This window comes from Ranitomeya imitator, chromosome 4 (assembly GCF_032444005.1).
Source record: "Ranitomeya imitator isolate aRanImi1 chromosome 4, aRanImi1.pri, whole genome shotgun sequence".
In the NCBI taxonomy this organism is placed as follows: Eukaryota; Metazoa; Chordata; class Amphibia; order Anura; family Dendrobatidae; genus Ranitomeya; species Ranitomeya imitator.
Window position 1 is genome coordinate 653,220,388 of NC_091285.1, and position 20,860 is coordinate 653,241,247.

The following is a 20,860-nucleotide window of genomic DNA, read 5'->3' on the forward strand; positions in this document are numbered from 1 at the left end:
GGACGGCGGGCGCTCTGTCGGGACCTTTTTACATAACAAACGGGACGCGACAGGGCTGCCCCCTGTCCCCAATAATTTTTGTCCTATGTATGGAACCACTGGCGGAAAAGATTAGGATTTCGCCTTTAATTTCAGGGGTAATGGTAGGAAAGGAAGCTCATAAAATAAGTCTTTATGCGGATGATATTATTATTTCTTGTGTGAACATCAAACAGTCCTTATCGACAGTCTTAGAGGAGCTGAAGGAATTCAGTGTGATATCGTTCTATAAATTAAACCTGAATAAATCATCAATCCTTCCGGTGGCAATATCAATAGAGTCCATACAAGATATGAAGAAATTATTTTCATTCCAGTGGTTAAAAGAAGGAATTCCGTACTTAGGGATAATGTTGACAACTACAGATCAGATAATAAAAGTAAATTTTACAAATCTACATACACAAATTAAAATTTTACTAGAAGATATGCATAAAATCACCACTTCTTGGATAGCCCGTATTAATGCTTTCAAAATGATAGCCTTACCAAAGATCTTGTATTATTTCAGAACCCTCCCCATAAATATACCAATCTTGCCTTGCGCAGGCGTGTACTATGGAGGACTGAGAATGAACTTCAATCCAATATTGCAGCCAGCATGCAGGAAGCGGGCAAGGAAAGGGTGAATCAAACACCCCAAAACCCCGCCTCCATGGCTGAAGATTGCTCCCTCCAAATTCAGGTGACAGTGTCCCTTTAAGTCATGTGAGATCCATTTGACCACTGGCCCTCCCGCACTGCTTCAAGGTGTCGACAGTCTAAGGGCTCAGGGAAGACATCATTTTTGCCCATTACAACTAGACCAGCTAACTTTCTCCTTCTGCTCCAAGCATAAATCATCAATACAATGCTGTGGGAAGCAACAATCCTCCAAACTGAGAGGAGATAAGACTCTGTGGATTGCATACCATGGATGAAGTCTCCTGAGAGACCAAAAAAAATTGCCAATGCTGACTATATTTCAAGTCATGATGGCTGGGTATTGGGAAAAGTTTTCAATTAGCAATAATCACACCTCGGTTATACCTCATGGGCTACGATATTGCCACTGCGCAAAGGTGGCAGAAGATGGGCGACTAGGAATTCACGCTTCCAAAGAAGAGCTCATTTAAGTTATGGAGAGATCCATTTGACCACTGGCCCTCCCGCACTGCTTCAAGGTGTCGACAGTCTAAGGGCTCAGGGAAGACATCATTTTTGCCCATTACAGCCAGACCAGCTCACTTTATCCTTCTGCTCCAGGCTTAAACTATCAATGCATTGCTGTGGGAAGCAAGGATTCTCCTCCACACTGGGAGGAACTAAGACTCTGTCATTTGCATACCATGGATGAAGTCTCCCAAGAGACCAACAAAAATTGCCAACGCTGACTATATTTCAAGTCATCATGGCGGGGTATTGGGAAAAGATTTCAATTAGCAATAATCACGCCTCAATTATACCTCATGGGCTACGATATTGCCACTGCGCAAAGTTGGAGGAAGTTGGGCGACTAGGAATTCCCGCTTCCAAGGAAGAGCTCATTTAAGTTATGGTGAGATCCATTTGACCACTAGCCCTCCCGCACTGCTTCAAGGTGTCGACAGTCTAAGGGCTCAGGGAAGACATCATTTTTGCCCATTACAGCCAGACTAGCTCACTTTCTCATTCTGCTCCAGGCATAAACCATCAATACGTTGCTGTGGGAAGCAAGGATTCTCCTCCACACTGGAAGGAGCTAAGACTCTGTCATTTGCATACCATGGATGAAGTCTCCTGAGAGACCAACAAAAATTGCCAATGCTGACTATATTTCAAGCCATCATGGCAGGGTATTGGGAAAAGTTTTCAATTAGCAATAATCACGCCTCGGTTATACCTCATGAGCTACGATATTGCCACTGCGCAAAGTTGGAGGAAGTTGGGCGACTAGGAATTCCCGCTTCCAAGGAAGAGCTCATTTAAGTTATGGTGAGATCCATTTGACCACTGGCCCTCCCGCACTGCTTCAAGGTGTCGACAGTCTAAGGGCTCAGGGAAGACATCATTTTTGCCCATTACAGCCAGACCAGCTCACTTTCTCCTTCTGCTCCAGGCATAAACCATCAATACGTTGCTGTGGGAAGCAAGGATTCTCCTCCACACTGGGAGGAGCTAAGACTCTGTCATTTGCATACCATGGATGAAGTCTCCCGAGAGACCAACAAAAATTGCCAATGTTGACTATATTTCTAGTCATCATGGCGGGGTATTGGGAAAAGTTTTCAATTAGCAATAATCACGCCTCGGTTATACCTCATGGGCTACGATATTGCCACTGCGCAAAGTTGGAGGAAGTTGGGCGACTAGGAATTCCCGCTTCCAAGGAAGAGCTCATTTAAGTTATGGTGAGATCCATTTGACCACTGGCCCTCCCGTACTGCTTCAAGGTGTCGACAGTCTAAGGGCTCAGGGAAGACATCATTTTTGCCCATTACAGCCAGACCAGCTCACTTTCTCCTTCTGCTCCAGGCATAAACCATCAATATTGTTGGTAAAATATTTGAAGGGTTTCTGAGGGATGTTATTCTGGATTATCTCAATGAGAATAACTGTTTAACTCCATATCAGCATGGGTTTATGAGAAATCGCTCCTGTCAAACCAATCTAATCAGTTTTTATGAAGAGGTAAGCTATAGGCTGGACCACGGTGAGTCATTGGACGTGGTATATCTCGATTTTTCCAAAGCGTTTGATACCGTGCCGCACAAGAGGTTGGTACACAAAATGAGAATGCTTGGTCTGGGGGAAAATGTGTGTAAATGGGTTAGTAACTGGCTTAGTGATAGAAAGCAGAGGGTGGTTATAAATGGTATAGTCTCTAACTGGGTCGCTGTGACCAGTGGGGTACCGCAGGGGTCAGTATTGGGACCTGTTCTCTTCAACATATTCATTAATGATCTGGTAGAAGGTTTACACAGTAAAATATCGATATTTGCAGATGATACAAAACTATGTAAAGCAGTTAATACAAGAGAAGATAGTATTCTGCTACAGATGGATCTGGATAAGTTGGAAACTTGGGCTGAAAGGTGGCAGATGAGGTTTAACAATGATAAATGTAAGGTTATACACATGGGAAGAAGGAATCAATGTCACCATTACACACTGAATGGGAAACCACTGGGTAAATCTGACAGGGAGAAGGACTTGGGGATCCTAGTTAATGATAAACTTACCTGGAGCAGCCAGTGCCAGGCAGCAGCTGCCAAGGCAAACAGGATCATGGGGTGCATTAAAAGAGGTCTGGATACACATGATGAGAGCATTATACTGCCTCTGTACAAATCCCTAGTTAGACCGCACATGGAGTACTGTGTCCAGTTTTGGGCACCGGTGCTCAGGAAGGATATAATGGAACTAGAGAGAGTACAAAGGAGGGCAACAAAATTAATAAAGGGGATGGGAGAACTACAATACCCAGATAGATTAGCGAAATTAGGATTATTTAGTCTAGAAAAAAGACGACTGAGGGGCGATCTAATAACCATGTATAAGTATATAAGGGGACAATACAAATATCTCGCTGAGGATCTGTTTATACCAAGGAAGGAACCGGGCACAAGGGGGCATTCTTTGCGTCTGGAGGAGAGAAGGTTTTTCCACCAACATAGAAGAGGATTCTTTACTGTTAGGGCAGTGAGAATCTGGAATTGCTTGCCTGAGGAGGTGGTGATGGCGAACTCAGTCGAGGGGTTCAAGAGAGGCCTGGATGTCTTCCTGGAGCAGAACAATATTGTATCATACAATTAGGTTCTGTAGAAGGACTTAGATCTGGGGATTTATTATGATGGAATATAGGCTGAACTGGATGGACAAATGTCTTTTTTCGACCTTACTAACTATGTTACTATGTTACGTTGCTGTGGGAAGCAAGGATTCTCCTCCATACTGGGAGGAGCTAATACTCTGTCATTTGCATACCATGGATGAAGTCTCCTGAGAGACCAACAAAAATTGCCAATGCTGACTATATTTCAAGTCATCATAGCGGGGTATTGGGAAAAGTTTTCAATTAGCAATAATCACACCTCGGTTATACCTCATGGGCTACGATATTGCCACTGCGCAAAGTTGGAGGAAGTTGGGCGACTAGGAATTCCCGATCCAAGGAAGAGCTCATTTAAGTTATGGTGAGATCCATTTGACCACTGGCCCTCCCGCACTGCTTCAAGGTGTCGACAGTCTAAGGGCTCAGGGAAGACATCATTTTTGCCCATTACAGCCAGACCAGCTCACTTTCTTCTTCTGCTCCAGGCATAAACCATCAATACATTGCTGTGGGAAGCAAGGATTCTCCTCCACACTGGGAGGAGCTAAGACTCTGTCATTTGCATACCATGGATGAAGTCTCCTGAGAGACCAACAAAAATTGCCAATGCTGACTATATTTCAAGTCATCATGGCGGGGTATTGGGAAAAGTTTTCAATTAGCAATAATCACGCCTCGGTTATACCTCATGGGCTACGATATTGCCACTGCGCAAAGTTGGAGGAAGTTGGGCGACTAGGAATTCCCGCTTCCAAGGAAGAGCTCATTTAAGTTATGGTGAGATCCATTTGACCACTGGCCCTCCCGCACTGCTTCAAGGTGTCGACAGTCTAAGGGCTCAGGGAAGACATCATTTTTGCCCATTACAGCCAGACCAGCTCACTTTCTCCTTCTGCTCCAGGCATAAACCATCAATACGTTGCTGTGGGAAGCAAGGATTCTCCTCCACACTGGGAGGAGCTAAGACTCTGTCATTTGCATACCATGGATGAAGTCTCCTGAGAGACCAACAAAAATTGCCAATGCTGACTATATTTCAAGTCATCATGGCGGGGTATTGGGAAAAGTTTTCAATTAGCAATAATCACGCCTCGGTTATACCTCATGGGCTACGATATTGCCACTGCGCAAAGTTGGAAGAAGTTGGGCGACTAGGAATTCCCGCTTCCAAGGAAGAGCTCATTTAAGTTATGGTGAGATCCATTTGACCACTGGCCCTCCCGCACTGCTTCAAGGTGTCGACAGTCTAAGGGCTCAGGGAAGACATCATTTTTGCCCATTACAGCCAGACCAGCTCACTTTCTCCTTCTGCTCCAGGCATAAACCATCAATACGTTGCTGTGGGAAGCAAGGATTCTCCTCCACACTGGGAGGAGCTAAGACTCTGTCATTTGCATACCATGGATGAAGTCTCCTGAGAGACCAACAAAAATTGCCAATGCTGACTATATTTCAAGTCATCATGGCGGGGTATTGGAAAAAGTTTTCAATTAGCAATAATCACGCCTCGGTTATACCTCATGGGCTACGATATTGCCACTGCGCAAAGTTGGAGGAAGTTGGGCGACTAGGAATTCCCGCTTCCAAGGAAGAGCTCATTTAAGTTATGGTGAGATCCATTTGACCACTGGCCCTCCCGCACTGCTTCAAGGTGTCGACAGTCTAAGGGCTCAGGGAATACATCATTTTTGCCCATTACAGCCAGACCAGCTCACTTTCTCCTTCTGCTCCAGGCATAAACCATCAATACGTTGCTGTGGGAAGCAAGGATTCTCCTCCACACTGGGAGGAGCTAAGACTCTGTCATTTGCATACCATAGATGAAGTCTCCTGAGAGACCAACAAAAATTGCCAATGCTGACTATATTTCAAGTCATCATGGCGGGGTATTGGGAAAAGTTTTCAATTAGCAACAATCACGCCTCGGCTATACCTCATGGGCTACGATATTGCCACTGCGCAAAGTTGGAGGAAGTTGGGCGACTAGGAATTCCCGCTTCCAAGGAAGAGCTCATATAAGTTATGGTGAGATCCATTTGACCACTGGCCCTCCCGCACTGCTTTAAGGTGTCGACAGTCTAAGGGCTCAGGGAAGACATCATTTTTGCCCATTACAGACAGACCAGCTCACTTTCTCCTTCTGCTCCAGGCATAAACCATCAATACGTTGCTGTGGGAAGCAAGGATTCTCCTCCACACTGGGAGGAGCTAAGACTCTGTCATTTGCATACCATGGATGAAGTCTCCTGAGAGACCAACAAAAATTGCCAATGCTGACTATATTTCAAGTCATCATGGCGGGGTATTGGGAAAAGTTTTCAATTAGCAATAATCACGCCTCGGTTATACCTCATGGGCTACGATATTGCCACTGCGCAAAGTTGGAGGAAGTTGGGCGACTAGGAATTCCCGCTTCCAAGGAAGAGCTCATTTAAGTTATGGTGAGATCCATTTGACCACTGGCCCTCCCGCACTGCTTCAAGGTGTCGACAGTCTAAGGGCTCAGGGAAGACATCATTTTTGCCCATTACAGCCAGACCAGCTCACTTTCTCCTTCTGCTCCAGGCATAAACCATCAATACGTTGCTGTGGGAAGCAAGGATTCTCCTCCACACTGGGAGGAGCTAAGACTCTGTCATTTGCATACCATGGATGAAGTCTCCTGAGAGACCAACAAAAATTGCCAATGCTGACTATATTTCAAATCATCATGGCGTGGTATTGGGAAAAGTTTTCAATTAGCAATAATCACGCCTCGGTTATACCTCATGGGCTACGATATTGCCACTGCGCAAAGTTGGAGGAAGTTGGGCGACTAGGAATTCCCGCTTCCAAGGAAGAGCTCATTTAAGTTATGGTGAGAACCATTTGACCACTGGCCCTCCCGCACTGCTTCAAGGTGTCGACAGTCTAAGGGCTCAGGGAAGACATCATTTTTGCCCATTACAGCCAGACCAGCTCACTTTCTCCTTCTGCTCCAGGCATAAACCATCAATACGTTGCTGTGGGAAGCAAGGATTCTCCTCCACACTGGGAGGAGCTAAACTCTGTCATTTGCATACCATGGATGAAGTCTCCTGAGAGACCAACAAAAATTGCCAATGCTGACTATATTTCAAGTCATCATGGCGGGATATTGGGAAAAGTTTTCAATTAGCAATAATCACGCCTCGGTTATACCTCATGGGCTACGATATTGCCACTGCGCAAAGTTGGAGGAAGTTGGGCGACTAGGAATTCCCGCTTCCAAGGAAGAGCTCATTTAAGTTATGGTGAGATCCATTTGACCACTGGCCCTCCCGCACTGCTTCAAGGTGTCGACAGTCTAAGGGCTCAGGGAAGACATCATTTTTGCCCATTACAGCCAGACCAGCTCACTTTCTCCTTCTGCTCCAGGCATAAACCATCAATACGTTGCTGTGGGAAGCAAGGATTCTCCTCCACACTGGGAGGAGCTAAGACTCTGTCATTTGCATACCATGGATGAAGTCTCCTGAAAGACCAACAAAAATTGCCAATGCTGACTATATTTCAAGTCATCATGGCGGGGTATTGGGAAAAGTTTTCAATTAGCAATAATCACGACTCTGTTATACCTCATGGGCTACAATATTGCCACTGCGCAAAGTTGGAGGAAGTTGGGCGACTAGGAATTCCCGCTTCCAAGGAAGAGCTCATTTAAGTTATGGTGAGATCCATTTGACCACTGGCCCTACCGCACTGCTTCAAGGTGTCGACAGTCTAAGGGCTCAGGGAAGACATCATTTTTGCCCATTACAGCCAGACCAGCTCACTTTCTCCTTCTGCTCCAGGCATAAACCATCAATACGTTGCTGTGGGAAGCAAGGATTCTCCTCCACACTGGGAGGAGCTAAGACTCTGTCATTTGCATACCATGGATGAAGTCTCCTGAGAGACCAACAAAAATTGCCAATGCTGACTATATTTCAAGTCATCATGGCGGGGTATTGGGAAAAGTTTTCAATTAGCAATAATCACGCCTCGGTTATACCTCATGGGCTACGATATTGCCACTGCGCAAAGTTGGAGGAAGTTGGGCGACTAGGAATTCCCGCTTCCAAGGAAGAGCTCATTTAAGTTATGGTGAGATCCATTTGACCACTGGCCCTCCCGCACTGCTTCAAGGTGTCGACAGTCTAAGGGCTCAGGGAAGACATCATTTTTGCCCATTACAGCCAGACCAGCTCACTTTCTCCTTCTGCTCCAGGCATAAACCATTAATACCTTGCTGTGGGAAGCAAGGATTCTCCTCCACACTGGGAGGAGCTAAGACTCTGTCATTTGCATACCATGGATGAAGTCTCCTGAGAGACCAACAAAAATTGCCAATGCCGACTATATTTCAAGTCATCATGGCGGGGTATTGGGAAAAGTTTTCAATTAGCAATAATCACACCTCGGTTATACCTCATGGGCTACGATATTGCCACTGCGCAAAGTTGGAGGAAGTTGGGCGACTAGGAATTCCCGCTTCCAAGGAAGAGCTCATTTAAGTTATGGTGAGATCCATTTGACCACTGGCCCTCCCGCACTGCTTCAAGGTGTCGACAGTCTAAGGGCTCAGGGAAGACATCATTTTTGCCCATTACAGCCAGACCAGCTCACTTTCTCCTTCTGCTCCAGGCATAAACCATCAATACGTTGCTGTTGGAAGCAAGGAATCTCCTCCACACTGGGAGGAGATAAGACTCTGTCATTTGCATACCATGGATGAAGTCTCCTGAGAGACCAACAAAAATTGCCAATGCTGACTATATTTCAAGTCATCATGGCGGGGTATTGGGAAAAGTTTTCAATTAGCAATAATCACGCCTCGGTTATACCTCATGGGCTACGATATTGCCACTGCGCAAAGTTGGAGGAAGTTGGGCGACTAGGAATTCCCGCTTCCAAGGAAGAGCTCATTTAAGTTATGGTGAGATCCATTTGACCACTGGCCCTCCCGCACTGCTTCAAGGTGTCGACAGTCTAAGGGCTCAGGGAAGACATCATTTTTGCCCATTACAGCCAGACCAGCTCACTTTCTCCTTCTGCTCCAGGCATAAACCATCAATACGTTGCTGTGGGAAGCAAGGATTCTCCTCCACACTGGGAGGAGCTAAGACTCTGTCATTTGCATACCATGGATGAAGTCTCCTGAGAGACCAACAAAAATTGCCAATGCTGACTATATTTCAAGTCATCATGGCAGAGTATTGGGAAAAGTTTTCAATTAGCAATAATCACGCCTCGGTTATACCTCATGGGCTACGATATTGCCACTGCGCAAAGATGGAGGAAGTTGGGCGAGTAGGAATTCCCGCTTCCAAGGAAGAGCTCATTTAAGTTATGGTGAGATCCATTTGACCACTGGCCCTCCCGCACTGCTTCAAGGTGTCGACAGTCTAAGGGCTCAGGGAAGACATCATTTTTGCCCATTACAGCCAGACCAGCTCACTTTCTCCTTCTGCTCCAGGCATAAACCATCAATACGTTGCTGTGGGAAGCAAGGATTCTCCTCCACACTGGGAGGAGCTAAGACTCTGTCATTTGCATACCATGGATGAAGTCTCCTGAGAGACCAACAAAAATTGCCAATGCTGACTATATTTCAAGTCATCATGGCGGGGTATTGGGAAAAGTTTTCAATTAGCAATAATCACGCCTCGGTTATACCTCATGGGCTACGATATTGCCACTGCGCAAAGTTGGAGGAAGTTGGGCGACTAGGAATTCCCGCATCCAAGGAAGAGCTCATTTAAGTTATGGTGAGATCCATTTGACCACTGGCCCTCCCGCACTGCTTCAAGGTGTCGACAGTCTAAGGGCTCAGGGAAGACATCATTTTTGCCCATTACAGCCAGACCAGCTCACTTTCTCCTTCTGCTCCAGGCATAAACCATCAATACGTTGCTGTGGGAAGCAAGGATTCTCCTCCACACTGGGAGGAGCTAAGACTCTGTCATTTGCATACCACGGATGAAGTCTCCTGAGAGACCAACAAAAATTGCCAATGCTGACTATATTTCAAGTCATCATGGCGGGGTATTGGGAAAAGTTTTCAATTAGCAATAATCACGCCTCGGTTATACCTCATGGGCTACGATATTGCCACTGCGCAAAGATGGAGGAAGTTGGGCGACTAGGAATTCCCGCTTCCAAGGAAGAGCTCATTTAAGTTATGGTGAGATCCATTTGACCACTGGCCCTCCCGCACTGCTTCAAGGTGTCGACAGTCTAAGGGCTCAGGGAAGACATCATTTTTGCCCATTACAGCCAGACCAGCTCACTTTCTCCTTCTGCTCCAGGCATAAACCATCAATACGTTGCTGTGGGAAGCAAGGATTCTCCTCCACACTGGGAGGAGCTAAGACTCTGTCATTTGCATACCATGGATGAAGTCTCCTGAGAGACTAACAAAAATTGCCAATGCTGACTATATTTCAAGTCATCATGGCGGGGTATTGGGAAAAGTTTTCAATTAGCAATAATCACGCCTCGGTTATACCTCATGGGCTACGATATTGCCACTGCGCAAAGTTGGAGGAAGTTGGGCGACTAGGAATTCCCGCTTCCAAGGAAGAGCTCATTTAAGTTATGGTGAGATCCATTTGACCACTGGCCCTCCCGCACTGCTTCAAGGTGTCGACAGTCTAAGGGCTCAGGGAAAACATCATTTTTGCCCATTACAGCCAGACCAGCTCACTTTCTCCTTCTGCTCCAGGCATAAACCATCAATACGTTGCTGTGGGAAGCAAGGATTCTCCACCACACTGGGAGGAGCTAAGACTCTGTCATTTGCATACCATGGATGAAGTCTCCTGAGAGACCAACAAAAATTGTCAATGCTGACTATATTTCAAGTCATCATGGCGGGGTATTGGGAAAAGTTTTCAATTAGCAATAATCACGCCTCGGTTATACCTCATGGGCTACAATATTGCCACTGCGCAAAGTTGGAGGAAGTTTGGCGACTAGGAATTCCCGCTTCCAAGGAAGAGCTCATTTAAGTTATGGTGAGATCCATTTGACCACTGGCCCTCCCGCACTGCTTCAAGGTGTCGACAGTCTAAGGGCTCAGGGAAGACATCATTTTTGCCCATTACAGCCAGACCAGCTCACTTTCTCCTTCTGCTCCAGGCATAAACCATCAAGACGTTGCTGTGGGAAGCAAGGATTCTCCTCCACACTGGGAGGAGCTAAGACTCTGTCATTTGCATACCATGGATGAAGTCTCCTGAGAGACCAACAAAAATTGCCAATGCTGACTATATTTCAAGTCATCATGGCGGGGTATTGGGAAAAGTTTTCAATTAGCAATAATCACGCCTCGGTTATACCTCATGGGCTACGATATTGCCACTGCGCAAAGTTGGAGGAAGTTGGGCGACTAGGAATTCCCACTTCCAAGGAAGAGCTCATTTAAGTTATGGTGAGATCCATTTGACCACTGGCCCTCCCGCACTGCTTCAAGGTGTCGACAGTCTAAGGGCTCAGGGAAGACATCATTTTTGCCCATTACAGCCAGACCAGCTCACTTTCTCCTTCTGCTCCAGGCATAAACCATCAATACGTTGCTGTGGGAAGCAAGGATTCTCCTCCACACTGGGAGGAGCTAAGACTCTGTCATTTGCATACCATGGATGAAGTTTCCTGAGAGACCAACAAAAATTGCCAATGCTGACTATATTTCAAGTCATCATGGCGGGGTATTGGGAAAAGTTTTCAATTAGCAATAATCATGCCTCGGTTATACCTCATGGGCTACGATATTGCCACTGCGCAAAGTTGGAGGAAGTTGGGCGACTAGGAATTCCCGCTTCCAAGGAAGAGCTCATTTAAGTTATGGTGAGATCCATTTGACCACTGGCCCTCCCGCACTGCTTCAAGGTGTCGACAGTCTAAGGGCTCAGGGAAGACATCATTTTTGCCCATTACAGCCAGACCAGCTCACTTTCTCCTTCTGCTCCAGGCATAAACCATCAATACGTTGCTGTGGGAAGCAAGGATTCTCCTCCACACTGGGAGGAGCTAAGACTCTGTCATTTGCATACCATGGATGAAGTCTCCTGAGAGACCAACAAAAATTGCCAATGCTGACTATATTTCAAGTCATCATGGCGGGGTATTGGGAAAAGTTTTCAATTAGCAATAATCACGCCTCGGTTATACCTCATGGGCTACGATATTGCCACTGCGCAAAGTTGAAGGAAGTTGGGCGACTAGGAATTCCCGCTTCCAAGGAAGAGCTCATTTAAGTTATGGTGAGATCCATTTGACCACTGGCCCTCCCGCACTGCTTCAAGGTGTCGACAGTCTAAGGGCTCAGGGAAGACATCATTTTTGCCCATTACAGCCAGACCAGCTCACTTTCTCCTTCTGCTCCAGGCATAAACCATCAATACGTTGCTGTGGGAAGCAAGGATTCTCCTCCACACTGGGAGGAGCTAAGACTCTGTCATTTGCATACCATGGATGAAGTCTCCTGAGAGACCAACAAAAATTGCCAATGCTGACTATATTTCAAGTCATCATGGCGGGGTATTGGGAAAAGTTTTCAATTAGCAATAATCACGCCTCGGTTATACCTCATGGGCTACGATATTGCCACTGCGCAAAGTTGGAGGAAGTTGGGCGACTAGGAATTCCCGCTTCCAAGGAAGAGCTCATTTAAGTTATGGTGAGATCCATTTGACCACTGGCCCTCCCGCACTGCTTCAAGGTGTCGACAGTCTAAGGGCTCAGGGAAGACATCATTTTTGCCCATTACAGCCAGACCAGCTCACTTTCTCCTTCTGCTCCAGGCATAAACCATCAATACGTTGCTGTGGGAAGCAAGGATTCTCCTCCACACTAGAAGGAGCTAAGACTCTGTCATTTGCATACCATGGATGAAGTCTCCTGAGAGACCAACTAAAATTGCCAATGCTGACTATATTTCAAGTCATCATGGCGGGGTATTGGGAAAAGTTTTCAATTAGCAATAATCACGCCTCGGTTATACCTCATGGGCTACGATATTGCCACTGCGCAAAGTTGGAGGAAGTTGGGCGACTAGGAATTCCCGCTTCCAAGGAAGAGCTCATTTAAGTTATGGTGAGATCCATTTGACCACTGGCCCTCCCGCACTGCTTCAAGGTGTCGACAGTCTAAGGGCTCAGGGAAGACATCATTTTTGCCCATTACAGCCAGACCAGCTCACTTTCTCCTTCTGCTCCAGGCATAAACCATCAATACGTTGCTGTGGGAAGCAAGGATTCTCCTCCACACTGGGAGGAGCTAAGACTCTGTCATTTGCATACCATGGATGAAGTCTCCTGAGAGACCAACAAAAATTGCCAATGCTGACTATATTTCAAGTCATCATGGCGGGGTATTGGGAAAAGTTTTCAATTAGCAATAATCACGCCTCGGTTATACCTCATGGGCTACGATATTGCCACTGCGCAAAGTTGGAGGAAGTTGGGCGACTAGGAATTCCCGCTTCCAAGGAAGAGCTCATTTAAGTTATGGTGAGATCCATTTGACCACTGGCCCTCCCGCACTGCTTCAAGGTGTCGACAGTCTAAGGGCTCAGGGAAGACATCATTTTTGCCCATTACAGCCAGACCAGCTCACTTTCTCCTTCTGCTCCAGGCATAAACCATCAATACGTTGCTGTGGGAAGCAAGGATTCTCCTCCACACTGGGAGGAGCTAAGACTCTGTCATTTGCATACCATGGATGAAGTCTCCTGAGAGACCAACAAAAATTGCCAATGCTGACTATATTTCAAGTCATCATGGCGGGGTATTGGGAAAAGTTTTCAATTAGCAATAATCACGCCTCGGTTATACCTCATGGGCTACGATATTGCCACTGCGCAAAGTTGGAGGAAGTTGGGCGACTAGGAATTCCCGCTTCCAAGGAAGAGCTCATTTAAGTTATGGTGAGATCCATTTGACCACTGGCCCTCCCGCACTGCTTCAAGGTGTCGACAGTCTAAGGGCTCAGGGAAGACATCATTTTTGCCCATTACAGCCAGACCAGCTCACTTTCTCCTTCTGCTCCAGGCATAAACCATCAATACGTTGCTGTGGGAAGCAAGAATTCTCCTCCACACTGGGAGGAGCTAAGACTCTGTCATTTGCATACCATGGATGAAGTCTCCTGAGAGACCAACAAAAATTGCCAATGCTGACTATATTTCAAGTCATCATGGCGGGGTATTGGGAAAAGTTTTCAATTAGCAATAATCACGCCTCGGTTATACCTCATGGGCTACGATATTGCCACTGCGCAAAGTTGGAGGAAGTTGGGCGACTAGGAATTCCCGCTTCCAAGGAAGAGCTCATTTAAGTTATGGTGAGATCCATTTGACCACTGGCCCTCCCGCACTGCTTCAAGGTGTCGACAGTCTAAGGGCTCAGGGAAGACATCATTTTTGCCCATTACAGCCAGACCAGCTCACTTTCTCCTTCTGCTCCAGGCATAAACCATCAATACGTTGCTGTGGGAAGCAAGGATTCTCCTCCACACTGGGAGGAGCTAAGACTCTGTCATTTGCATACCATGGATGAAGTCTCCTGAGAGACCAACAAAAATTGCCAATGCTGACTATATTTCAAGTCATCATGGCGGGGTATTAGGAAAAGTTTTCAATTAGCAATAATCACGCCTCGGTTATACCTCATGGGCTACGATATTGCCACTGCGCAAAGTTGGAGGAAGTTGGGCGACTAGGAATTCCCGCTTCCAAGGAAGAGTTCATTTAAGTTATGGTGAGATCCATTTGACCACTGGCCCTTCCGCACTGCTTCAAGGTGTCGACAGTCTAAGGGCTCAGGGAAGACATCATTTTTGCCCATTACAGCCAGACCAGCTCACTTTCTCCTTCTGCTCCAGGCATAAACCATCAATACGTTGCTGTGGGAAGCAAGGATTCTCCTCCACACTGGGAGGAGCTAAGACTCTGTCATTTGCATACCATGGATGAAGTCTCCTGAGAGACCAACAAAAATTGCCAATGCTGACTATATTTCAAGTCATCATGGCGGGGTATTGGGAAAAGTTTTCAATTAGCAATAATCACGCCTCGGTTATACCTCATGGGCTACGATATTGCCACTGCGCAAAGTTGGAGGAAGTTGGGCGACTAGGAATTCCCGCTTCCAAGGAAGAGCTCATTTAAGTTATGGTGAGATCCATTTGACCACTGGCCCTCCCGCACTGCTTCAAGGTGTCGACAGTCTAAGGGCTCAGGGAAGACATCATTTTTGCCCATTACAGCCAGACCAGCTCACTTTCTCCTTCTGCTCCAGGCATAAACCATCAATACGTTGCTGTGGGAAGCAAGGATTCTCCTCCACACTGGGAGGAGCTAAGACTCTGTCATTTGCATACCATGGATGAAGTCTCCTGAGAGACCAACAAAAATTGCCAATGCTGACTATAATTCAAGTTATCATGGCGGGGTATTGGGAAAAGTTTTCAATTAGCAATAATCACGCCTCGGTTATACCTCATGGGCTACGATATTGCCACTGCGCAAAGTTGGAGGAAGTTGGGCGACTAGGAATTCCCGCTTCCAAGGAAGAGCTCATTTAAGTTATGGTGAGATCCATTTGACCACTGGCCCTCCCGCACTGCTTCAAGGTGTCGACAGTCTAAGGGCTCAGGGAAGACATCATTTTTGCCCATTACAGCCAGACCAGCTCACTTTCTCCTTCTGCTCCAGGCATAAACCATCAATACGTTGCTGTGGGAAGCAAGGATTCTCCTCCACACTGGGAGGAGCTAAGACTCTGTCATTTGCATACCACGGATGAAGTCTCCTGAGAGACCAACAAAAATTGCCAATGCTGACTATATTTCAAGTCATCATGGTGGGGTATTGGGAAAAGTTTTCAATTAGCAATAATCACGCCTCGGTTATACCTCATGGGCTACGATATTGCCACTGCACAAAGTTGGAGGAAGTTGGGCGACTAGGAATTCCCGCTTCCAAGGAAGAGCTCATTTAAGTTATGGTGAGATCCATTTGACCACTGGCCCTCCCGCACTGCTTCAAGGTGTCGACAGTCTAAGGGCTCAGGGAAGACATCATTTTTGCCCATTACAGCCAGACCAGCTCACTTTCTCCTTCTGCTCCAGGCATAAACCATCAATACGTTGCTGTGGGAAGCAAGGATTCTCCTCCACACTGGGAGGAGCTAAGACTCTGTCATTTGCATACCATGGATGAAGTCTCCTGAGAGACCAACAAAAATTGCCAATGCTGACTATATTTCAAGTCATCATGGCGGGGTATTGGGAAAAGTTTTCAATTAGCAATAATCACGCCTCGGTTATACCTCATGGGCTACGATATTGCCACTGCGCAAAGTTGGAGGAAGTTGGGCGACTAGGAATTCCCGCTTCCAAGGAAGAGCTCATTTAAGTTATGGTGAGATCCATTTGACCACTGGCCCTCCCGCACTGCTTCAAGGTGTCGACAGTCTAAGGGCTCAGGGAAGACATCATTTTTGCCCATTACAGCCAGTCCAGCTCACTTTCTCCTTCTGCTCCAAGCATAAACCATCAATATGTTGCTGTGGGAAGCAAGGATTCTCCTCCACACTGGGAGGAGCTAAGACTCTGTCATTTGCATACCATGGATGAAGTCTCCTGAGAGACCAACAAAAATTGCCAATGCTGACTATATTTCAAGTCATCATGGCGGGGTATTGGGAAAAGTTTTCAATTAGCAATAATCACGCCTCGGTTATACCTCATGGGCTACGATATTGCCACTGCGCAAAGTTGGAGGAAGTTGGGCGACTAGGAATTCCCGCTTCCAAGGAAGAGCTCATTTAAGTTATGGTGAGATCCATTTGACCACTGGCCCTCCCGCACTGCTTCAAGGTGTCGACAGTCTAAGGGCTCAGGGAAGACATAATTTTTGCCCATTACAGCCAGACCAGCTCACTTTCTCCTTCTGCTCCAGGCATAAACCATCAATACGTTGCTGTGGGAAGCAAGGATTCTCCTCCACACTGGGAGGAGCTAAGACTCTGTCATTTGCATACCATGGATGAAGTCTCCTGAGAGACCAACAAAAATTGCCAATGCTGACTATATTTCAAGTCATCATGGCGGGGTATTGGGAAAAGTTTTCAATTAGCAATAATCACGCCTCGGTTATACCTCATGGGCTACGATATTGCCACTGCGCAAAGTTGGAGGAAGTTGGGCGACTAGGAATTCCCGCTTCCAAGGAAGAGCTCATTTAAGTTATGGTGAGATCCATTTGACCACTGGCCCTCCCGCACTGCTTCAAGGTGTCGACAGTCTAAGGGCTCAGGGAAGACATCATTTTTGCCCATTACAGCCAGACCAGCTCACTTTCTCCTTCTGCTCCAGGCATAAACCATCAATACGTTGCTGTGGGAAGCAAGGATTCTCCTCCACACTGGGAGGAGCTAAGACTCTGTCATTTGCATACCACGAATGAAGTCTCCTGAGAGACCAACAAAAATTGCCAATGCTGACTATATTTCAAGTCATCATGGCGGGGTATTGGGAAAAGTTTTCAATTAGCAATAATCACGCCTCGGTTATACCTCATGGACTACGATATTGCCACTGCGCAAAGTTGGAGGAAGTTGGGCGACTAGGAATTCCCGCTTCCAAGGAAGAGCTCATTTAAGTTATGGTGAGATCCATTTGACCACTGGCCCTCCCGCACTGCTTCAAGGTGTCGACAGTCTAAGGGCTCAGGGAAGACATCATTTTTGCCCATTACAGCCAGACCAGCTCACTTTCTCCTTCTGCTCCAGGCATAAACCATCAATACGTTGCTGTGGGAAGCAAGGATTCTCCTCCACACTGGGAGGAGCTAAGACTCTGTCATTTGCATACCATGGATGAAGTCTCCTGAGAGACCAACAAAAATTGCCAATGCTGACTATATTTCAAGTCATCATGGCGGGGTATTGGGAAAAGTTTTCAATTAGCAATAATCACGCCTCGGTTATACCTCATGGGCTACGATATTGCCACTGCGCAAAGTTGGAGGAAGTTGGGCGACTAGGAATTCCCGCTTCCAAGGAAGAGCTCATTTAAGTTATGGTGAGATCCATTTGACCACTGGCCCTCCCGCACTGCTTCAAGGTGTCGACAGTCTAAGGGCTCAGGGAAGACATCATTTTTGCCCATTACAGCCAGACCAGCTCACTTTCTCCTTCTGCTCCAGGCATAAACCATCAATACGTTGCTGTGGGAAGCAAGGATTCTCCTCCACACTGGGAGGAGCTAAGACTCTGTCATTTGCATACCATGGATGAAGTCTCCTGAGAGACCAACAAAAATTGCCAATGCTGACTATATTTCAAGTCATCATGGCGGGGTATTGGGAAAAGTTTTCAATTAGCAATAATCACGCCTCGGTTATACCTCATGGGCTACGATATTGCCACTGCGCAAAGTTGGAGGAAGTTGGGCGACTAGGAATTCCCGCTTCCAAGGAAGAGCTCATTTAAGTTATGGTGAGATCCATTTGACCACTGGCCCTCCCGCACTGCTTCAAGGTGTCGACAGTCTAAGGGCTCAGGGAAGACATCATTTTTGCCCATTACAGCCAGACCAGCTCACTTTCTCCTTCTGCTCCAGGCATAAACCATCAATACGTTGCTGTGGGAAGCAAGGATTCTCCTCCACACTGGGAGGAGCTAAGACTCTGTCATTTGCATACCATGGATGAAGTCTCCTGAGAGACCAACAAAAATTGCCAATGCTGACTATATTTCAAGTCATCATGGCGGGGTATTGGGAAAAGTTTTCAATTAGCAATAATCACGCCTCGGTTATACCTCATGGGCTACGATATTGCCACTGCGCAAAGTTGGAGGAAGTTGGGCGACTAGGAATTCCCGCTTCCAAGGAAGAGCTCATTTAAGTTATGGTGAGATCCATTTGACCACTGGCCCTCCCGCACTGCTTCAAGGTGTCGACAGTCTAAGGGCTCAGGGAAGACATCATTTTTGCCCATTACAGCCAGACCAGCTCACTTTCTCCTTCTGCTCCAGGCATAAACCATCAATACGTTGCTGTGGGAAGCAAGGATTCTCCTCCACACTGGGAGGAGCTAAGACTCTATCATTTGCATACCATGGATGAAGTCTCCTGAGAGACCAACAAAAATTGCCAATGCTGACTATATTTCAAGTCATCATGGTGGGGTATTGGGAAAAGTTTTCAATTAGCAATAATCACGCCTCGGTTATACCTCATGGGCTACGATATTGCCACTGCACAAAGTTGGAGGAAGTTGGGCGACTAGGAATTCCCGCTTCCAAGGAAGAGCTCATTTAAGTTATGGTGAGATCCATTTGACCACTGGCCCTCCCGCACTGCTTCAAGGTGTCGACAGTCTAAGGGCTCAGGGAAGACATCATTTTTGCCCATTACAGCCAGACCAGCTCACTTTCTCCTTCTGCTCCAGGCATAAACCATCAATACGTTGCTGTGGGAAGCAAGGATTCTCCTCCACACTGGGAGGAGCTAAGACTCTGTCATTTGCATACCATGGATGAAGTCTCCTGAGAGACCAACAAAAATTGCCAATGCTGACTATATTTCAAGTCATCATGGCGGGGTATTGGGAAAAGTTTTCAATTAGCAATAATCACGCCTCGGTTATACCTCATGGGCTACGATATTGCCACTGCGCAAAGTTGGAGGAAGTTGGGCGACTAGGAATTCCCGCTTCCAAGGAAGAGCTCATTTAAGTTATGGTGAGATCCATTTGACCACTGGCCCTCCCGCACTGCTTCAAGGTGTCGACAGTCTAAGGGCTCAGGGAAGACATCATTTTTGCCCATTACAGCCAGACCAGCTCACTTTCTCCTTCTGCTCCAAGCATAAACCATCAATATGTTGCTGTGGGAAGCAAGGATTCTCCTCCACACTGGGAGGAGCTAAGACTCTGTCATTTGCATACCATGGATGAAGTCTCCTGAGAGACCAACAAAAATTGCCAATGCTGACTATATTTCAAGTCATCATGGCGGGGTATTGGGAAAAGTTTTCAATTAGCAATAATCACGCCTCGGTTATACCTCATGGGCTACGATATTGCCACTGCGCAAAGTTGGAGGAAGTTGGGCGACTAGGAATTCCCGCTTCCAAGGAAGAGCTCATTTAAGTTATGGTGAGATCCATTTGACCACTGGCCCTCCCGCACTGCTTCAAGGTGTCGACAGTCTAAGGGCTCAGGGAAGACATAATTTTTGCCCATTACAGCCAGACCAGCTCACTTTCTCCTTCTGCTCCAGGCATAAACCATCAATACGTTGCTGTGGGAAGCAAGGATTCTCCTCCACACTGGGAGGAGCTAAGACTCTGTCATTTGCATACCATGGATGAAGTCTCCTGAGAGACCAACAAAAATTGCCAATGCTGACTATATTTCAAGTCATCATGGCGGGGTATTGGGAAAAGTTTTCAATTAGCAATAATCACGCCTCGGTTATACCTCATGGGCTACGATATTGCCACTGCGCAAAGTTGGAGGAAGTTGGGCGACTAGGAATTCCCGCTTCCAAGGAAGAGCTCATTTAAGTTATGGTGAGATCCATTTGACCACTGGCCCTCCCGCACTGCTTCAAGGTGTCGACAGTCTAAGGGCTCAGGGAAGACATCATTTTTGCCCATTACAGCCAGACCAGCTCACTTTCTCCTTCTGCTCCAGGCATAAACCATCAATACGTTGCTGTGGGAAGCAAGGATTCTCCTCCACACTGGGAGGAGCTAAGACTCTGTCATTTGCATACCACGAATGAAGTCTCCTGAGAGACCAACAAAAATTGCCAATGCTGACTATATTTCAAGTCATCATGGCGGGGTATTGGGAAAAGTTTTCAATTAGCAATAATCACGCCTCGGTTATACCTCATGGACTACGATATTGCCACTGCGCAAAGTTGGAGGAAGTTGGGCGACTAGGAATTCCCGCTTCCAAGGAAGAGCTCATTTAAGTTATGGTGAGATCCATTTGACCACTGGCCCTCC

General features: G+C 46.6%; 45 non-coding genes across 45 annotated transcripts; all 45 read right to left on the bottom strand.

Annotated features, from left to right (window-relative positions):
- Window positions 1-961: 961 nt before the first annotated feature.
- On the bottom strand, window positions 962-1,102 carry LOC138677719 (U4 spliceosomal RNA). Its single transcript, XR_011321117.1, has one exon. It is a non-coding gene; the product is annotated as a U4 spliceosomal RNA (small nuclear RNA).
- A 275-nt stretch (window positions 1,103-1,377) lies between these two features.
- LOC138677714 (U4 spliceosomal RNA) lies at window positions 1,378-1,518 on the bottom strand. Its single transcript, XR_011321112.1, has one exon. It is a non-coding gene; the product is annotated as a U4 spliceosomal RNA (small nuclear RNA).
- A 275-nt stretch (window positions 1,519-1,793) lies between these two features.
- LOC138677669 (U4 spliceosomal RNA) lies at window positions 1,794-1,934 on the bottom strand. Its single transcript, XR_011321070.1, has one exon. It is a non-coding gene; the product is annotated as a U4 spliceosomal RNA (small nuclear RNA).
- A 275-nt stretch (window positions 1,935-2,209) lies between these two features.
- Window positions 2,210-2,350, bottom strand: LOC138678173 (U4 spliceosomal RNA). Its single transcript, XR_011321545.1, has one exon. It is a non-coding gene; the product is annotated as a U4 spliceosomal RNA (small nuclear RNA).
- Window positions 2,351-3,995: 1,645 nt separating this feature from the next.
- On the bottom strand, window positions 3,996-4,136 carry LOC138677620 (U4 spliceosomal RNA). Its single transcript, XR_011321024.1, has one exon. It is a non-coding gene; the product is annotated as a U4 spliceosomal RNA (small nuclear RNA).
- A 274-nt stretch (window positions 4,137-4,410) lies between these two features.
- LOC138677775 (U4 spliceosomal RNA) lies at window positions 4,411-4,551 on the bottom strand. Its single transcript, XR_011321170.1, has one exon. It is a non-coding gene; the product is annotated as a U4 spliceosomal RNA (small nuclear RNA).
- Window positions 4,552-4,826: 275 nt separating this feature from the next.
- On the bottom strand, window positions 4,827-4,967 carry LOC138677776 (U4 spliceosomal RNA). Its single transcript, XR_011321171.1, has one exon. It is a non-coding gene; the product is annotated as a U4 spliceosomal RNA (small nuclear RNA).
- A 275-nt stretch (window positions 4,968-5,242) lies between these two features.
- LOC138678155 (U4 spliceosomal RNA) lies at window positions 5,243-5,383 on the bottom strand. The gene has a single exon (XR_011321529.1). It is a non-coding gene; the product is annotated as a U4 spliceosomal RNA (small nuclear RNA).
- Window positions 5,384-5,658: 275 nt separating this feature from the next.
- On the bottom strand, window positions 5,659-5,799 carry LOC138677563 (U4 spliceosomal RNA). The gene has a single exon (XR_011320969.1). It is a non-coding gene; the product is annotated as a U4 spliceosomal RNA (small nuclear RNA).
- Window positions 5,800-6,074: 275 nt separating this feature from the next.
- On the bottom strand, window positions 6,075-6,215 carry LOC138677777 (U4 spliceosomal RNA). Its single transcript, XR_011321172.1, has one exon. It is a non-coding gene; the product is annotated as a U4 spliceosomal RNA (small nuclear RNA).
- A 275-nt stretch (window positions 6,216-6,490) lies between these two features.
- On the bottom strand, window positions 6,491-6,631 carry LOC138677526 (U4 spliceosomal RNA). Its single transcript, XR_011320933.1, has one exon. It is a non-coding gene; the product is annotated as a U4 spliceosomal RNA (small nuclear RNA).
- A 274-nt stretch (window positions 6,632-6,905) lies between these two features.
- On the bottom strand, window positions 6,906-7,046 carry LOC138678146 (U4 spliceosomal RNA). The gene has a single exon (XR_011321520.1). It is a non-coding gene; the product is annotated as a U4 spliceosomal RNA (small nuclear RNA).
- Window positions 7,047-7,321: 275 nt separating this feature from the next.
- Window positions 7,322-7,462, bottom strand: LOC138677721 (U4 spliceosomal RNA). The gene has a single exon (XR_011321119.1). It is a non-coding gene; the product is annotated as a U4 spliceosomal RNA (small nuclear RNA).
- A 275-nt stretch (window positions 7,463-7,737) lies between these two features.
- On the bottom strand, window positions 7,738-7,878 carry LOC138677778 (U4 spliceosomal RNA). The gene has a single exon (XR_011321173.1). It is a non-coding gene; the product is annotated as a U4 spliceosomal RNA (small nuclear RNA).
- A 275-nt stretch (window positions 7,879-8,153) lies between these two features.
- LOC138677557 (U4 spliceosomal RNA) lies at window positions 8,154-8,294 on the bottom strand. The gene has a single exon (XR_011320963.1). It is a non-coding gene; the product is annotated as a U4 spliceosomal RNA (small nuclear RNA).
- A 275-nt stretch (window positions 8,295-8,569) lies between these two features.
- Window positions 8,570-8,710, bottom strand: LOC138677780 (U4 spliceosomal RNA). The gene has a single exon (XR_011321174.1). It is a non-coding gene; the product is annotated as a U4 spliceosomal RNA (small nuclear RNA).
- A 275-nt stretch (window positions 8,711-8,985) lies between these two features.
- Window positions 8,986-9,126, bottom strand: LOC138678239 (U4 spliceosomal RNA). The gene has a single exon (XR_011321609.1). It is a non-coding gene; the product is annotated as a U4 spliceosomal RNA (small nuclear RNA).
- A 275-nt stretch (window positions 9,127-9,401) lies between these two features.
- LOC138677781 (U4 spliceosomal RNA) lies at window positions 9,402-9,542 on the bottom strand. Its single transcript, XR_011321175.1, has one exon. It is a non-coding gene; the product is annotated as a U4 spliceosomal RNA (small nuclear RNA).
- A 275-nt stretch (window positions 9,543-9,817) lies between these two features.
- Window positions 9,818-9,958, bottom strand: LOC138678152 (U4 spliceosomal RNA). The gene has a single exon (XR_011321526.1). It is a non-coding gene; the product is annotated as a U4 spliceosomal RNA (small nuclear RNA).
- Window positions 9,959-10,233: 275 nt separating this feature from the next.
- LOC138678222 (U4 spliceosomal RNA) lies at window positions 10,234-10,374 on the bottom strand. The gene has a single exon (XR_011321593.1). It is a non-coding gene; the product is annotated as a U4 spliceosomal RNA (small nuclear RNA).
- A 275-nt stretch (window positions 10,375-10,649) lies between these two features.
- LOC138677671 (U4 spliceosomal RNA) lies at window positions 10,650-10,790 on the bottom strand. The gene has a single exon (XR_011321072.1). It is a non-coding gene; the product is annotated as a U4 spliceosomal RNA (small nuclear RNA).
- A 275-nt stretch (window positions 10,791-11,065) lies between these two features.
- On the bottom strand, window positions 11,066-11,206 carry LOC138677782 (U4 spliceosomal RNA). Its single transcript, XR_011321176.1, has one exon. It is a non-coding gene; the product is annotated as a U4 spliceosomal RNA (small nuclear RNA).
- A 275-nt stretch (window positions 11,207-11,481) lies between these two features.
- LOC138677574 (U4 spliceosomal RNA) lies at window positions 11,482-11,622 on the bottom strand. The gene has a single exon (XR_011320980.1). It is a non-coding gene; the product is annotated as a U4 spliceosomal RNA (small nuclear RNA).
- Window positions 11,623-11,897: 275 nt separating this feature from the next.
- Window positions 11,898-12,038, bottom strand: LOC138677783 (U4 spliceosomal RNA). Its single transcript, XR_011321177.1, has one exon. It is a non-coding gene; the product is annotated as a U4 spliceosomal RNA (small nuclear RNA).
- A 275-nt stretch (window positions 12,039-12,313) lies between these two features.
- Window positions 12,314-12,454, bottom strand: LOC138677784 (U4 spliceosomal RNA). Its single transcript, XR_011321178.1, has one exon. It is a non-coding gene; the product is annotated as a U4 spliceosomal RNA (small nuclear RNA).
- Window positions 12,455-12,729: 275 nt separating this feature from the next.
- Window positions 12,730-12,870, bottom strand: LOC138677546 (U4 spliceosomal RNA). Its single transcript, XR_011320952.1, has one exon. It is a non-coding gene; the product is annotated as a U4 spliceosomal RNA (small nuclear RNA).
- Window positions 12,871-13,145: 275 nt separating this feature from the next.
- LOC138677785 (U4 spliceosomal RNA) lies at window positions 13,146-13,286 on the bottom strand. Its single transcript, XR_011321179.1, has one exon. It is a non-coding gene; the product is annotated as a U4 spliceosomal RNA (small nuclear RNA).
- A 275-nt stretch (window positions 13,287-13,561) lies between these two features.
- Window positions 13,562-13,702, bottom strand: LOC138677786 (U4 spliceosomal RNA). The gene has a single exon (XR_011321180.1). It is a non-coding gene; the product is annotated as a U4 spliceosomal RNA (small nuclear RNA).
- A 275-nt stretch (window positions 13,703-13,977) lies between these two features.
- LOC138677787 (U4 spliceosomal RNA) lies at window positions 13,978-14,118 on the bottom strand. The gene has a single exon (XR_011321181.1). It is a non-coding gene; the product is annotated as a U4 spliceosomal RNA (small nuclear RNA).
- Window positions 14,119-14,393: 275 nt separating this feature from the next.
- Window positions 14,394-14,534, bottom strand: LOC138678158 (U4 spliceosomal RNA). Its single transcript, XR_011321531.1, has one exon. It is a non-coding gene; the product is annotated as a U4 spliceosomal RNA (small nuclear RNA).
- Window positions 14,535-14,809: 275 nt separating this feature from the next.
- LOC138677788 (U4 spliceosomal RNA) lies at window positions 14,810-14,950 on the bottom strand. Its single transcript, XR_011321182.1, has one exon. It is a non-coding gene; the product is annotated as a U4 spliceosomal RNA (small nuclear RNA).
- A 275-nt stretch (window positions 14,951-15,225) lies between these two features.
- Window positions 15,226-15,366, bottom strand: LOC138677552 (U4 spliceosomal RNA). The gene has a single exon (XR_011320958.1). It is a non-coding gene; the product is annotated as a U4 spliceosomal RNA (small nuclear RNA).
- Window positions 15,367-15,641: 275 nt separating this feature from the next.
- LOC138677569 (U4 spliceosomal RNA) lies at window positions 15,642-15,782 on the bottom strand. The gene has a single exon (XR_011320975.1). It is a non-coding gene; the product is annotated as a U4 spliceosomal RNA (small nuclear RNA).
- A 275-nt stretch (window positions 15,783-16,057) lies between these two features.
- On the bottom strand, window positions 16,058-16,198 carry LOC138677789 (U4 spliceosomal RNA). Its single transcript, XR_011321183.1, has one exon. It is a non-coding gene; the product is annotated as a U4 spliceosomal RNA (small nuclear RNA).
- A 275-nt stretch (window positions 16,199-16,473) lies between these two features.
- LOC138677790 (U4 spliceosomal RNA) lies at window positions 16,474-16,614 on the bottom strand. The gene has a single exon (XR_011321184.1). It is a non-coding gene; the product is annotated as a U4 spliceosomal RNA (small nuclear RNA).
- Window positions 16,615-16,889: 275 nt separating this feature from the next.
- LOC138677791 (U4 spliceosomal RNA) lies at window positions 16,890-17,030 on the bottom strand. Its single transcript, XR_011321185.1, has one exon. It is a non-coding gene; the product is annotated as a U4 spliceosomal RNA (small nuclear RNA).
- Window positions 17,031-17,305: 275 nt separating this feature from the next.
- LOC138677500 (U4 spliceosomal RNA) lies at window positions 17,306-17,446 on the bottom strand. Its single transcript, XR_011320907.1, has one exon. It is a non-coding gene; the product is annotated as a U4 spliceosomal RNA (small nuclear RNA).
- A 275-nt stretch (window positions 17,447-17,721) lies between these two features.
- Window positions 17,722-17,862, bottom strand: LOC138677792 (U4 spliceosomal RNA). The gene has a single exon (XR_011321186.1). It is a non-coding gene; the product is annotated as a U4 spliceosomal RNA (small nuclear RNA).
- Window positions 17,863-18,137: 275 nt separating this feature from the next.
- Window positions 18,138-18,278, bottom strand: LOC138677793 (U4 spliceosomal RNA). Its single transcript, XR_011321187.1, has one exon. It is a non-coding gene; the product is annotated as a U4 spliceosomal RNA (small nuclear RNA).
- A 275-nt stretch (window positions 18,279-18,553) lies between these two features.
- Window positions 18,554-18,694, bottom strand: LOC138677794 (U4 spliceosomal RNA). Its single transcript, XR_011321188.1, has one exon. It is a non-coding gene; the product is annotated as a U4 spliceosomal RNA (small nuclear RNA).
- Window positions 18,695-18,969: 275 nt separating this feature from the next.
- On the bottom strand, window positions 18,970-19,110 carry LOC138677570 (U4 spliceosomal RNA). The gene has a single exon (XR_011320976.1). It is a non-coding gene; the product is annotated as a U4 spliceosomal RNA (small nuclear RNA).
- A 275-nt stretch (window positions 19,111-19,385) lies between these two features.
- LOC138677795 (U4 spliceosomal RNA) lies at window positions 19,386-19,526 on the bottom strand. Its single transcript, XR_011321189.1, has one exon. It is a non-coding gene; the product is annotated as a U4 spliceosomal RNA (small nuclear RNA).
- Window positions 19,527-19,801: 275 nt separating this feature from the next.
- On the bottom strand, window positions 19,802-19,942 carry LOC138677796 (U4 spliceosomal RNA). Its single transcript, XR_011321190.1, has one exon. It is a non-coding gene; the product is annotated as a U4 spliceosomal RNA (small nuclear RNA).
- A 275-nt stretch (window positions 19,943-20,217) lies between these two features.
- On the bottom strand, window positions 20,218-20,358 carry LOC138677797 (U4 spliceosomal RNA). Its single transcript, XR_011321191.1, has one exon. It is a non-coding gene; the product is annotated as a U4 spliceosomal RNA (small nuclear RNA).
- A 275-nt stretch (window positions 20,359-20,633) lies between these two features.
- Window positions 20,634-20,774, bottom strand: LOC138677501 (U4 spliceosomal RNA). Its single transcript, XR_011320908.1, has one exon. It is a non-coding gene; the product is annotated as a U4 spliceosomal RNA (small nuclear RNA).
- Between the last annotated feature and the right edge of the window lie 86 nt (window positions 20,775-20,860).